Source organism: Cnephaeus nilssonii, assembly GCF_951640355.1.
Source record: "Cnephaeus nilssonii genome assembly, chromosome: 14".
Classification (NCBI taxonomy): domain Eukaryota; kingdom Metazoa; phylum Chordata; class Mammalia; order Chiroptera; family Vespertilionidae; genus Cnephaeus; species Cnephaeus nilssonii.
Window position 1 is genome coordinate 67,661,873 of NC_137085.1, and position 14,062 is coordinate 67,675,934.

Here is a 14,062-nt window from a genome sequence, read left to right on the forward strand (position 1 = left end):
AATTCCCAGTTCCTATCCCCTTCCCAACAACGATTATTGGGACTTTCTCTCTCCTTAGTGCAATGCATTTCCCTAAGTTCTTCCTTCCTCTCTGCTCTTTTCAGTGGGAAGAGAAATATGAAGGTACTGACTAAAGAGGGTTGCCCAGATATGACTGCCTAACTTTCTGAGTCCTACAAATCTTGGATCTGTGAGTCAAGGGGCAGAAAGTAAGTGAGGAACACAGAAACTCTCTATATTATTTAAGGCCATGGATTTGCCCTACTTCAGACTGTGAATTTCAATTTAGCAATGTGGAGTCTTCACAGAAGCTAATAATAGATTGGCTGAAAGACTCAGTTTTGAATGTTGTCATAAATTTTCATTTTTCTCTGTGCCCTTACAGCCACTTTAAGCTGCTTCAAGCACTAAGAGAGTAGAACTTTAAAACAACAAGAACAATTCCTGACATATTATACTCTAATTTTAAAAATCCTATAAGCATCATTTGGAGAAAAAATGAATCTTCCAATAATATTTACTCACAACCAAAAATTATTCCTGAACATTGGTGCAATATTACTTTGAAAGAGATGGTAAAGAAGCTATTAATAAAGTAGCACTTGTAAATATTTGGATCCATTTCATCAGTAGATCTTAGAAAACCACAAAACTATCTCACAGTGTAAATTTTCATTGCTGACTCATTGTGCATTTTACTTTGCACCAAAAGCACTGCAATTTTCTTTGGTAGTTTTTGAAATGAATAAGTTACATTATTTTCTGGTCCCTTCAGTGAGGTGGTTCGAGGAGTTCATTTTCATTTCATAACTGGCCAAAATCCAATTTTATTGCTTAGAATAATGTGAGGCCCATATTCTGTTCTGGGGAACTGACAAGGCTCAGACTCCAAAATATAACCTAACTACTCTTTTAAAAAAATAAACAAAATAAAAAGAGGAAAGAAGAAAAACATATCTTGAGAAAGTCTTTCAATACTACATCACATATCACAGAACTTAATTATTGATTTCTTACACATAATTTTAAAAGAAATCATTTCCAAAAGCTTCCCACTGTTTTTTCACTTTTTTCATGACATTGGTTTCATATAACTCTTTGAAAATGTCTGGCCATTGCCAATTTTCTTGCACTTGTTCCATGTGAACAATTTGGAATTCAATCTTCCTGTCCCTTGGACCATAAACCAGATTTCTGGCTGTATGTTGAGGTGGTATGGAGTAAATTGAAACCATCTGGACTAGAGATCGAAGGTCTGGGCTTACGTGCTGGATCTGCGTCACACAGGGTATGCAAAAGTAGGTTTACAGTCGTGAGTAGGGGAAACACAGAGTTTATTCGTGTATTTTTATTTATTTACTACTAGAGGCTCAGTGCACGTAATTCATGCATGGGGGTGTGTCTCCCTCAGCCCAGCCTGCACCCTCTCCAATTTGGGACCCCTCAAGGGATGTCCGACTGCCCGTTTAGGATCGGGCCTAAACGGGCAGTCGGACATCCCTATCACAATCCAGGACTTCTGGCTCCCAACTGCTCACCTGCCTTCCTTCCTGATTGCCCCTAACCGCTTCTGCCTGCCAGCCTGATCACCCCCTAACCACTACCCTGTCAGCCTGATTGATGCCTAACTGCTCCCGTGATAGCCTGTTTGCCACTAACTGCCCTCCCCTGCAGGCTTGGTCACCCCTAACTGCCCTCCCTTGCAGGCTTGATCACCCCCAACTGCCCTCCCTTGCAGGCCTGGTCCCTCCCAACTGCCCTCCCCTGTAGGCCCGGTCACTCCCAACATTCCTCCTGTGCCAGTCTGGTCACCCCTAACTGCCCTCCCCTGCAGGCTTGATTGCCCCCAACTGCCCTTTCTTGCAGGCCTGGTCCCTCCCAACTGCCCTCCCCTGCTGGCCTGATTGCCCATAATTATCTTCCCTTGCGGACTTGGTCCCTCCCCTACTGGCCATCCTGTGGCAGCCATATTGTGTCTACATGGGGTCAGCCATCTTGTGTGCTGGAGTGACAGTCAATTTGCATATTACTCTTTTATTGGATAGGATAGAGGCCTGGTGCACAGGTGGGGGCTGGCTGGTTTGCCTTGAAGGGTGTCCCGGATCAGGGTAGGGGTTGCCTTGGGGCATGGGGTGGCCTGGGCGAGAGGCCTGTGGTGGTTTGCAGGCTGGCCACACACCCCTGGAGGCCTAAGCAGAGGCCCTGGTATCTGGGATTTATTTATCTTCTATAATTGAAACTTTGTAGCCTGAGTGGAGGCCAGGGCAGGCCAGGGCAGGCAGAAAGCTTGGCTTCCTCCTTCACTGGGGAAACCCAAGCCTCCTGCTCGCTCTGTGGCTGCAGCAATTTTTGTTGGGATTTATTTATCTTCTATAATTGAAACTTTTAGCTTTGAGTGGAAACCAAGGCAGGCCAGGAAGCTTGGTTTCCTCCATCACTGGGGAAACCAAAGACTCCTGCTTGGTCCATGGCCGCAGCCATCTTGGTTGGGTTAATTTGCATACTCACTCCTGATTGGTTGGTGGGCGTGGCTTGTACCAGAGGTATGGTCAATTTGCATATTACTCTTTTATTAGATAGGATTGTACTATTTTCCATATGAATAATTGTAAACCTAGTTTTGTCTCACCCTGTATTAGCTCTATCAATGCTATGCAGTTTACTATCTAGTCCAGTGGTTGGCAAACCACGGCTTGTGAGCCACATGCAGCTCTTTGGCCCCTTGAGTGTGACTCTTCCACAAAATACCACGGCCTGGGTGAGTCTATTTTGAAGAAGTTTAAGTTTAAAAAATTTGGCTCTTAAGAGAATATGTTTGTATACTTTCAGAAAATAACTCCAAGACCATGTGGATTCCTGCAACAGAGAGGAATTGACAGGAGTGCTCCAGCCATGAAGTCAGAAGAGAAACAGTCCAGACATGGAAGACGTTGACCATGCCTTGCCATACTAGCAGTCAGCAGATGTGTGTCACTGAAGATTGCCCAGGACCAAACCAGAGAGGGTTGGACCTGCATTACCACCATTTGTCCACCATCCAGAACTGAAATATCATTGCTGTTATGTACACATAAACAACTGTTGGACATAGAAATCAGGACTCAAAAGAAGTGTTGGCCCAGAAAGAAACTCACTATAGACTGATTCATTTGCCTCTCAGCATAACCATTATTGCTTGTCTCATTTTCGGTTCCTATAAGTGTATTCCTAGTATCACATGAGCTCACTCATCTAGGGGAAAAGATGAACAACATAGACTGAAGAACAAGAACAGCATTGACCAGACTGTCAGACCTCAGAGGGAAGGTAGGGGAGGGGGGTGACAAGGGAGATAGATCAACCAAAGGACTTGTGTTCTTGAATATGAGCCTAACCAGTGGTCACAGACACCAGGAGGATGGGGGCATGCGTGTGTGGGGGTTTGGGATGGGAATGGGGGGGGGGGGTTGATGACAAATATGTGATACCTTAATCAATAAAGTGATTTAAAAAAAAAAAGAAATTTCAATCATTGTACTGTTGATATTAGGCTCTGTTGACTAATGTGTTTGCCAACCACTGGTCTAGTCTATAGGCTGGTGTCACTGTGCAGATGCTAACTGGGAGGGGTATAGGAACTCATTGAAAGCATTAGAAACTTTCAGACCCATTTCATAGAGTAATTCTATACCTGTAGAATAATAAAAAATAATAAAAATGTAGAATTGTGCCATGTGTCTCCTTTTTAATCATTTTATTTCTCTAGTAAGTAATTTTTAGTCATTCTACAAAAACATTGTCTGCAATGGATTAAAAATACCCTGACACTTAACCACAGTCTGAGAAGCACTGAGCTCGAAGACATCCAGTGATCTAATTAACCTCTGGGACCTTAATTTCTCCATCTGTAAAATAGAAGTAATGTTCCCTACTTTGTTTTCCAAAACAAATATGTGAATCCTAAATAAAAGCAATTATTCATAACTTATTTGCAAACTATAACACCTCATATAAAATATAATTATACTCTAAGTAGCAATCATTTGGAAAATAGCATGGCATCACAGCTAAAAAGAAAAAAGTTTGTAATTTTCAGATATCCAATAAATGTTTGCTGACTTTATGAATAAATATAAGAACAGAAACTCTGCCACCAGACACACCTGTCTCAGGGAGCAGTGTGTGATTTAAAGCAAGTCCAATAATCTGTCAATAGCAGTTTTTTCATCTGTAAAATGAGAGTAAAAATAGCTTCTACCTCTAAGGGTTGTATTCCATAAAATAATGCATTAAAGAGTTTAGCATTTAATACATGGCTTTTAGAAAGTATTCAGTAAACAGTAGAAAAATATATTTTAACTCTTTTTCTATGCCAAGGAAACTACTCCATTCTTTATATGCAATATTTTAGTTCTTAGGAAAACCTAACAAGATAATTATTATAACCTCCATTTTAAAATAAAGAAAGTAAGACTCAAAGAATTAAGCAACTTTCACAAGGTCAAATAGCTACTTTAAACCCATGACTGTCTAGAACAGATTGGTGGCTTTTCCCAAAGAGTACCAACTCCCCAAGGTCTTCCAAGTAATGACCATGAATTTCATAGGCACTGTCCTTTGAGAAGCACTCCCATTTTTGTTTGTAAATTCTGAGAATTGTCACATGGAAAAAGATAACAACAGATTTAATGACATAGAAAAAGATACCGATGCATTACTTTTTCCACTTACCAGTTTGACTTGTTGGGGTCCTCATGCTGATGGTGGCCACTTTCAGTGTTTCACTCTGGGCCTCTTCGCATGACCCTGTTTCGAAGCTGCAAAAATATATAAAAAAAGAAAAATGATGCTTGCTAAAAGGAAAAGGAATTCTAGGGACAAAATAGGCCAGTTTAGGGACTAAATAGGGGAAGAATACATAGGTGAGGCTTGGACCCACCAGAAGGCATACAGTCACAGAGGATAAAGAAAAGTCACAGAGAACCGGGAAGAAGGAAACACACTTTCACAGAGGATAGAGAAATATCGATAGATGCCGGAAAGAGATAAACATATTTTCACCAGAGATAGAGGAATGTTCCAAGATAAGGGGGAGAAAAAAGAAGGGGGTGTCCCATGAGTTTTGGAATTTGAAACTGATATTCTACAAAAGCTTGACCAATTAGGAGAGCACAGGGTCATCGAATGGGAAAGGGGTCCAATTAGAAGGGAGCATGAAGAGACAAAGAGCTACAGCTTATATAAACCTGAGACAAAGGGACACAACACAGATTTTGAGATTTTAGATTTTTTTGGATTTAGTTTTTTTTCCCCCCATTAGAGTAAGAGAAAGCAGGCTTTTCCCATTTGGGGGCCCCTCTCAGAGGGTTCCTTTTTGGGACACACATGCCCAGATGTAGTTTGTATATGCTTCCAATAAACTTCTACATTTTGATTAAAGAAATCTGTTAGTCCATGAATCTATTCCTCAAATTTCATGAGGACAAAAACCCACAAGAAGAAATGCCTGCACCTCAAACCCCACGTTTCAGAAGGATCTCTATATTAATGACCATAATAATAATAATTCAAATTTGCATAGCACCAGCTTTATAAAGCTCTTTGAAAAACCAATCTGGATTAACCAACTTCACATATTTGGGGTTTTGCATCTTGAAAGGAAGTACATTGTCATGTTTATCTTAAAATTCTTAGAACATGACAAGGTAACTATCACCCAAGCATTTACTAAATTATATTCTTTTTCATTAAATAAATGAATGAATGAACTCATGTTCAAATATATCCATATATTTAAAAATTTTCAACCCTAGAATCCAGAAGGCAATATGGTATTTTTTTTTTTTTATTGTGGAGGAAAAAAAGGCCACATGCTAACCTGACTAGCAAACTCAAAGACCTAAGGTAACCATAAAGGATGGTCTGAAATTGAAACTTTAATGAAAAGCTGTTTATAGTGGTAGTCATGTCCTAGGCCAGCATCTTCCCTATAGTCTTTTTGCATCTAAGATAACTTGCCTGTGAAATGTCAGAGTAACTTGTAACTTCTCTTTTTCTGGACACCTTAGGGCAAAACCAAATGTGCCTGGGCACCAGTACAGAGACCTTAAATCCCTTCATTGTTATTGTTATCATGTTAATTGTTGACTGTTAACTATCCTGTACCCACCTGGGCAAAAGAAGTATGTGTCTATCATTTTACTTTTTATCCAATCCCAGAGGTTCCCCCCACCTTTGCTTTCTCTGCCTCCCTAATCTATCACCAATAGATTTCATGTAACCCACTTACTTCTCCTCGTTTGATTGTAATGTATAAAAAGAAGGTGAAAGACTCCGGAGCATTATCCCAATATGTTGAGATTCTGCTTCCTGGCAATTGTCTACAGTTTGGCTCAAATAAAGTCACAAAAATTCTTTACATTTTTTTATGTTAACATTATAATATTGTTTGCAGAGAAGGAGAAAACAGGCTTGAAAGAGGAAATATTTTTGCTATGTCTAAACCTGCCTTTTCAAAGGTTAAAATTCCACAATGATGTCAACAGACAGGCCACAGATTAGTCCTTGTAAGTCTCAGTATTTCATAATTACATGAATCTGAAAATGTGTTTATCAAAAATAGTTATGGTCTATCTATACAGGAAAATTTAAATACAATCAATTAAAAGCTTGAATTACTGTTGAAGTAATTTTAATGTTGAAAATTGGAAATGAAACATTCTTTTTAGAATTACAATATGACTTTTCCATTGTCATGAGGATCCTTTTCCTTCTAATGTTAATTCCCAACTCAACCCCAGCCATCCACTGCAATGCCCCCAAAGAAGAGAAGGATAAAAGAGAGAGAAAAATAAGTTAACAAAAAAACAGTAAAAGCTATTCTAGGATTGTTTTCATTAACTCAGAATAAGTATAATAAAGTGAAATACTTTCTTGTTTTTCTTTTTTTATTGAGATATATATTTTAACATTGTGCAAATTTAAGATGTACAACATGTTAATTTGACACTAATGCATTCTTCAAATAACGATAATGTCAACCACATTCCTTCGAACCTCAAATTTATATACCAGATTACCTCCCTGACATTGCTATTTCTGTGACCAATGATAATACTAATAATTATTATTTTGTTGCCAACAGTATCAGAAACTGTTCTTATCATCTTATAGACATTACCTAAATTAATATTTATATCAATCCCTGTAAGGTAGGTATTACTAACCTCTCTATTTTTAAAGATGAGAAAACAGTGTAAGTAAATGATTCAAGATTCAGTGCTACTAACTAGTCAAAAGAGTAAGATCTGAAACTTTCCCTGAACCCATTGTGTTCATCTCCAAGGTATCTACTACCTTTCAAACTTAATCCAAACTGGAACTCTTGATTGTCCCCATATACCTTTCTAGGTCTTTCACTTCCTAGGGAATTGACCCATTGGCTTTGTACTCAAAGCCAGAAATGCGAGGCTCTTCCTTTTCCATAATTATGTGGCCAATTAGCTAGAATCCATGCAGCTCTCTCCTTTCAGCAGTTCATCATCTGCCTTGGAGAATACAGCAACAGCCTTGTTCTGCCTATTCTCACTGGTCCCACTCAGGACCTCTTCTACAATCCATTGCTCACATTCTAGCCAGGGTAGACTTTTTATAGCATAGATCATTTTACTCTCCTAACTAACATTTTACAATGGCTTTCTATTGCACTTAGAACTATCTACTTTTCTTATCAAGCCCTATACACTATGACATGAGCTGGCTACAACCTACCTATGAAATGCTATCTTACACAGTTTTCTCTCATTTTTACTGACTTCTACATATTCTTTCTCTAATAAACCATGGTCTTCAGCATCTAAGGACTTTGCTTTTTAGAAAATCAAAACCTGGAATGCTCTGCATTGCATCCTTTTCATGCCTTAGGTCTCAGTTCAAATGTCACTTTCTCAAAGGGGTTTTTCCCTAATCCTCAAGGTGTCCCCTAAAATATTTAAAACGTATTTGTCAATTATCTCTCTTCCTGGAATGTGGGATCCATGGATAGGGACCAAGCTACTAATAAGTAGCACTTAAGGTTTTCTGTTTTATGAATATATGAATAAATTAATATATATCAAAGTATATTCTAACTAATTATTCTTCTTTGTTTATATTCATTCCCAAAAGAAAGACAAGAGAATCTTGGATTTAAAGAATCAGCAAATAGAATACCAACCAGCTCTTTTGAGATATTAAAACAATTTTCATTAGGAAAATACATATTTCCTTTATTTATATTTTTTCTTAAGAAGTACAGTAAAGACTGTAACGGTACCCTTTTGGCTCTCTGAGGAGCACCATGGCAGTCCACAAGAATAAGCATCTTATGAAAAATGACAAAAAGGGAGCCAAAAGAAAGTGGTTGACCCATAGTTTAGGGAATATTAGTGTAATATGAAGGCACTAGCTATGTCCAATATAAGGGATATTGGAAAAACACTAGTCACCAGAACTCAAGGAAACAAAATTGCATCTGATGGTCTTAAAAATCAAAGGTCATGATTTTAAGTGAGCCTAGCTGGTCTGCAGACTGAGGAAACTACATTTAGAAAATTCAAGCTAACTCCTTAGGATATTTAGAGCAAAACTGCCTAATGTCCATGGTCAAGAAATGGCAACCATGATTGCAGCTTATGTTGATGTCAAGGCTACTGATGCTTATTTGTTTATTCTGTGTTGGTTTTACTAAAAAATACAACAATCATTTTCAGAAGACCTCTTGTGCTCAGCATCAACATGCCCACCGAATCTGGAAGATGATGGAAATCGTAACCTGAGAGATACAGACAAATGACTTGAAAGATGTAGTCAATAAATTGACTCCAGATAGCACTGGAAAAGACATAGAAAAGGTTTTCCAATCTATTTACTCACTCCATAATGTCCTTGTTAAGTAAGTCAAAATGCTGAAGAAGCCACTTTTGAATTGGGAAAACTCATGGAACTGCATGGTGAAGGTCACAGTTGTGGAAAAGCTACTGAGGATGAGACAAGTGCTAAAGTTGAATGTGCTGATAGGAGCCCCAGTCCAATAATTTGTTTAAAATTCATACTTCTAACAAATAAAAAATCCTATTTGGTAAAGAAAAAAAAAGACCCTAACTGTATGTATTCATTTACATTATATTTTGAAAGTGTCACAACTGTAGGTTCTGGCCAAATAACTCAGTTGGTTGGAGCATCCTTCTGATATGTTAAGGTTGTGGGTTTGATCCTTGATCAGAAAGCAACCAATAAATGCTTGGTTGCTTTTAAATAAGTGGAACAATAAATAGATGTCTCTCTCTCTCTTAAATCAATCAATAATTTTTGAAAAAATATATTTTTATTTATTTCAGAGAGGAAGGGAGAGGAGGAGAGAGACAGAAATTTCAATGATGAGAGGGAATCATTGATTGGCTGCCTCCTGAACGTTGGACCAAACCCACATCCCAGGCACGTGCCCTTGACCAGAATGGAACCTGGGACCCTTTGGTACACAGGGCAATGCTCTATTCACTGAGCCTAACTGGCTAGGGCAATAAAAATTTTGAAGGTGTCCTAGCTGTAACATTCTCAGTATGGCATTTGGTGATAAATTGATGCTAAACATATACAATTAATTTTGGACTTGTCCATGAATTTTTGTGAGTTTGCATAGGCCAGACTCAAATATTTAGAGGTTTTTAAATCACAAGTGTCCTATCTGTAGCTCTGACGAATAGACCAAAAGGTAAACAGCACTGAAGTAGCTTGAATAATTGAGGCACTAGTATTATATTCAGGGCATACACTTTAGTTTTGTTCACACAAAAGAACAACATATAAAGACTCTAACAGACATATAAAAGCATGTTGTTTTTCTTACCGGAAACATTCTGCTACAATATGAGCAATCCTACTCAGCTTTGTTTCTGTTTCGTTTTTTTGTTTTCCCATTTAGTTTGATATCATTTAAAACATTGACACAGACAACAACTTGGTGATTGCATGGGGGAGGGGTGCCAGTGATAGAGGTTATAGAGGGGATAAATAGCGAAGAAAAAATACTAGAACAACAATGACAAAATACAAAGGCACGCTAAAAAAAGATTAGGTGTGTATGAGTTAGGTGATATTTATGTGCACATTAATCGAACTGTGGATGTTTGACTCAGTGGGTCTAGGATGAGGCTCAAGAGTCTGTACTTATCACAAGCTTAGGTTATGATTATGGTGCTGATCCACTGACCACACTTGGGTAACAAGAATTAAGATGATAGATAGCAGTTCTGAGTGATTTAAAAATTACATTTGAATAATTTATGGTATGTGTGTTTATGTGCATTTTCCATTTGAAAAATTTTTTAACTATTACTAATAAAGGGTTTTTAAACTTACAGTTTTCTTTTTCATAAAGGTGCCATTACTTTGAGATCAACAATACTTAATAAGCAGTTTAGCAAATCTTACACATTTCTGCTTTTATTTATTGTATAATTTATCAATAATTCAGAATAAATAAATATTTTACTTGCTTTGAAAATAAGTGTGAATCTTGATATCACCTAGTACAGTCTCCTTTTAATTTAATAACACATAACAAAATAAATGAAATATTGGCTTTTTGTCACTGATTAATAAGATTTGAGGTAACTGCTTCTTCACTTTTTCTCTCTATTTCCAATATCTTCTACTTTACAAATTTTAACTACCATTTATTAAATTCACACCATCCTAGGGATGTGTGTTTATATAATTTAATAAATGGTATATTATCTCATTAAATTAATAAATTAATAACATTAATGTTAATAATTATAGTAATAATTTTGTGGCACTTACTAATGTCCAGGAACTGCATTACTATGTTAAACATGGCAAAACTGAGATTTAAATTCAGTTATGCTATTATTTTTGTAATCAAGAAAAAATTAATATTTTTTTATGATTCAAGTAAATATCTTTCCTGATGGAAGACAGTTTAGGCAGTTGGTGATATTACAGAAGATAACATAAGACAATATCTATGTTATATATTTTTAAAGGAAAATATCTACATCAAAATAAGTATTATTTTCAAAAGCATAGGAAAAATGTAAATTGTATAGTATACTGATTCTAGTTCTTGTTTCCAAAATTCAGCAACGAGTTATTTCATTGCTAAATGTTTCTTGGATTTACTACTGATGGAAATATGTAAGCATAAGTTTTATCACCTTTAAAAGGATAGAGAAAATATGACTAGATATTGAAAGAAATATAGTTTTTAAAATGATGTACCCATTAACAAGGATATGTTTATTTCTGACATTTACAGCCAAATTTCCAAATAGCAATATATTACATTAACCTCTCTACTAATTACACTAATGGCATGGTCACCTATTGGTCATAAATAATATTGCCATTTCTCCCATAATGAGTACCATTACTGTAGCATGTCTTAACTACTGGAGTTATCATACACACGCACACATATAAGGGAATCTTTTTGAAATTATGACTCTAATACACTTTGGGAAATTCTTAGCAGAGGCACTTCCAAAACAAACTGCCCCAACTAAATTACTTTTGTCTAGTTTGATAGATTATGTACTGTTATGATTTCATATGAGGTTCACTTAAATTTCCCAAGAGTTGAAACTATAATCATTGTAGATTAATAATGGTTTCAATTGATTCAGTAAGAAATCAAGAACTTTTAAGAACACAGACAAGTTATAGTCTCTTTCCATAGATTCATATCAAAACAAGTTTAACAAAAACGGGGCAGTGTTCTTTCTTATTTCATTATTTCTGAGTGCCAACCTATCGTTTTCTTTGCCGGAATTTCAAATTCATGTTTGACCACTTTTTTTTTTTTTTTGGAAAAGAAAAACTTAAGTGACTCCACAGAATAAGGTATATTAACCCTGAATATATTTCCAAATCAATTATTCAGAAAAGTTTATTCTTTTCAAAAGCATATGGGGAAATGTTCAGGAAATTTCTGGTGAAAGACACAAGCCTGGCCAGGTGACTCAGTTGTTTGGAGCATCAAGCCATATAACAAAGGGTGGCTCGTTCCAGTCTGGCCAGGCACATACCTGGGTTGCAGATTTAATCCCCTGTTGAGGGTGGGTACTGGAGGCAACTAATTGATGTTTCTCTCTAATCATTGATGTTTCTATCTCTCTCTCCCTTCCTCTCTATCTAAAAATCAATAAAATAAAACAAAATTGATAAACATGTCCTTGGATAAGGATAAAAAAGAAAAGAAAAGAAAAGGTAGTAAAGTGTTGGACTGAGAGTATCAGGCCCAGTAGAGGTTTTGAAGATCAGTTCATCATAGTTTGAGAAAGATTTGCTCATGTCAAGATAATTCCATCATCTGGTGGTAGCTACCTTATAGATATATTATGTAAGAAGAATTAGAGAGCTTCAAATATTGACTTTGTGATTCAAAACTACAGAGCTGCAAAGCATCCAAATCTTATGTTAGTGATATAAGTTTAGGACAGATAGATTCGTTTAATATAAAACAACTTTTCTTAGAAATAAGACTATTTCTCCTTAAACCTTTTACCTGCATTTGTCTAGATCTCCATTACCACAGAGAACTTGCTGATATTTCTTTCTCCAAAGCAACGACTATCTTGATAAAGTGCTTTTTAATGTGTTACGGGAATTTTGGAAATAGCTCTTGGATCAAACTAAATGAGTTCCAGGATAAATAAAGAAGCTGAGACACTGCAGGTGGCACTTAGCAAGATATTGGTGTGACAGCTAGAAGGATGCAGCATGACCCTCTGCAATTGCTGTTTCGTATTGACAGGTCTAATAAAATGAGTTCCATCATGGAACTTGTGTATTCAATGAAATCTGCATTAAACATCAATATGAGCTTTGACATCTGCTTTCGTGAAATGAAAAAAAAAGGAAGACAAACTATAACTAGAATGGTAGTTTGAATCACATGGAGACCTCAAAATAACTGTTAAATATGTACTTTCTATTCTAATCAAGGTGAGGATTGAAAGAATATTCATATTATATATGTTGCCCTGCTGTGAACATTATATTCAATACTTTGAAACATGGCTTTATTCTAAAACCTCTGGCACATTTTATGGTTTGATTTATTTTCTAACACTTTCAAAGCTGTAGTGCATTGAATTACACTTGTTTCATATAAGCCACCTTGAATATCTACTGTTAACCTAAAAAGATTGGGAGACAAGGCTTTATTTTAAATATATTCCACTCCCCTCATGTAGACCAATGCAGACAGCATCCTAAAGAACTATATTGTTTCACTGCTTCAAGGAAAGCTTCTGATCTGGTGACTTAGGCAGAAAGGAAGAGGGCCACCTCATGATGACGGGCTACGCTCCATCCACAGGGTGGCGATTAATCCAGGGATCCAGTGTTAGCGGTGACTTCTAATAGCACGTTCTTTCCTAAAATGCTCTTTACCTGAGCGAGGTGAAAGAATTGCTGAACGAGATTTGGTTGTCATCCATTTGGGTATGGCTCAGTGACAGATAATCATGCAATTTTTAAGTCACAGGTGACTCAGGCCATTCAAGCTTTCTCTCACTCAATATGGTGGCTTTTGTTGACCAGGGGCCAACACTACAGCTCCCTTGGCATCAACAAGAGAGCTGACACAACTCCAGCTGCTGGAGAAGTTTGTTTATATACAGTGGAAACCAATTCCTGTACTTGTCACACATCTGTCCAAGTTTGCCCTCTGGAACTACTCAGAAAATATGGGATCCTACTTTCACATGGCAGGTCTTCAAATAATCGGAGGGAGCTATCAACCCCCTCCAGGGATGTGGGACATCTTTCAGACTCAACATCCCACTTTCTTGAACATGAAATGACAGATGCATTCCTCTCATGGCATGTTTCCAAACCTTTCACTATTCTGGTCATCTTATTTTGGATACACTTTAATTTGTCAATATCTCCTTTAAAAATATATTGACTATCCAATAATATTGCTACAGCTTCTAGAATAAATGGAAAACCCTGATAATAAGCATACATTTTTCTTGTTTGTGAAAAGTGATGAGACTTAAATGTAAAAAAAAATAAT

At 36.9% G+C, this 14,062-nt stretch overlaps 1 protein-coding gene across 13 annotated transcripts in view; it reads right to left on the minus strand.

Moving 5' to 3' along the window:
- Positions 1-14,062, minus strand: part of LINGO2 (leucine rich repeat and Ig domain containing 2) — a 1,264,400-nt gene that overhangs the window by 534,436 nt on the left and 715,902 nt on the right. For all 13 annotated transcript variants that reach the window (XM_079791176.1, XM_079791163.1, XM_079791166.1 and 10 more), the window contains one exon: positions 4,711-4,796. The gene's annotated coding sequence lies outside the window, so the exon portion shown is untranslated. The remainder of the gene's footprint in view (positions 1-4,710; positions 4,797-14,062) is intronic.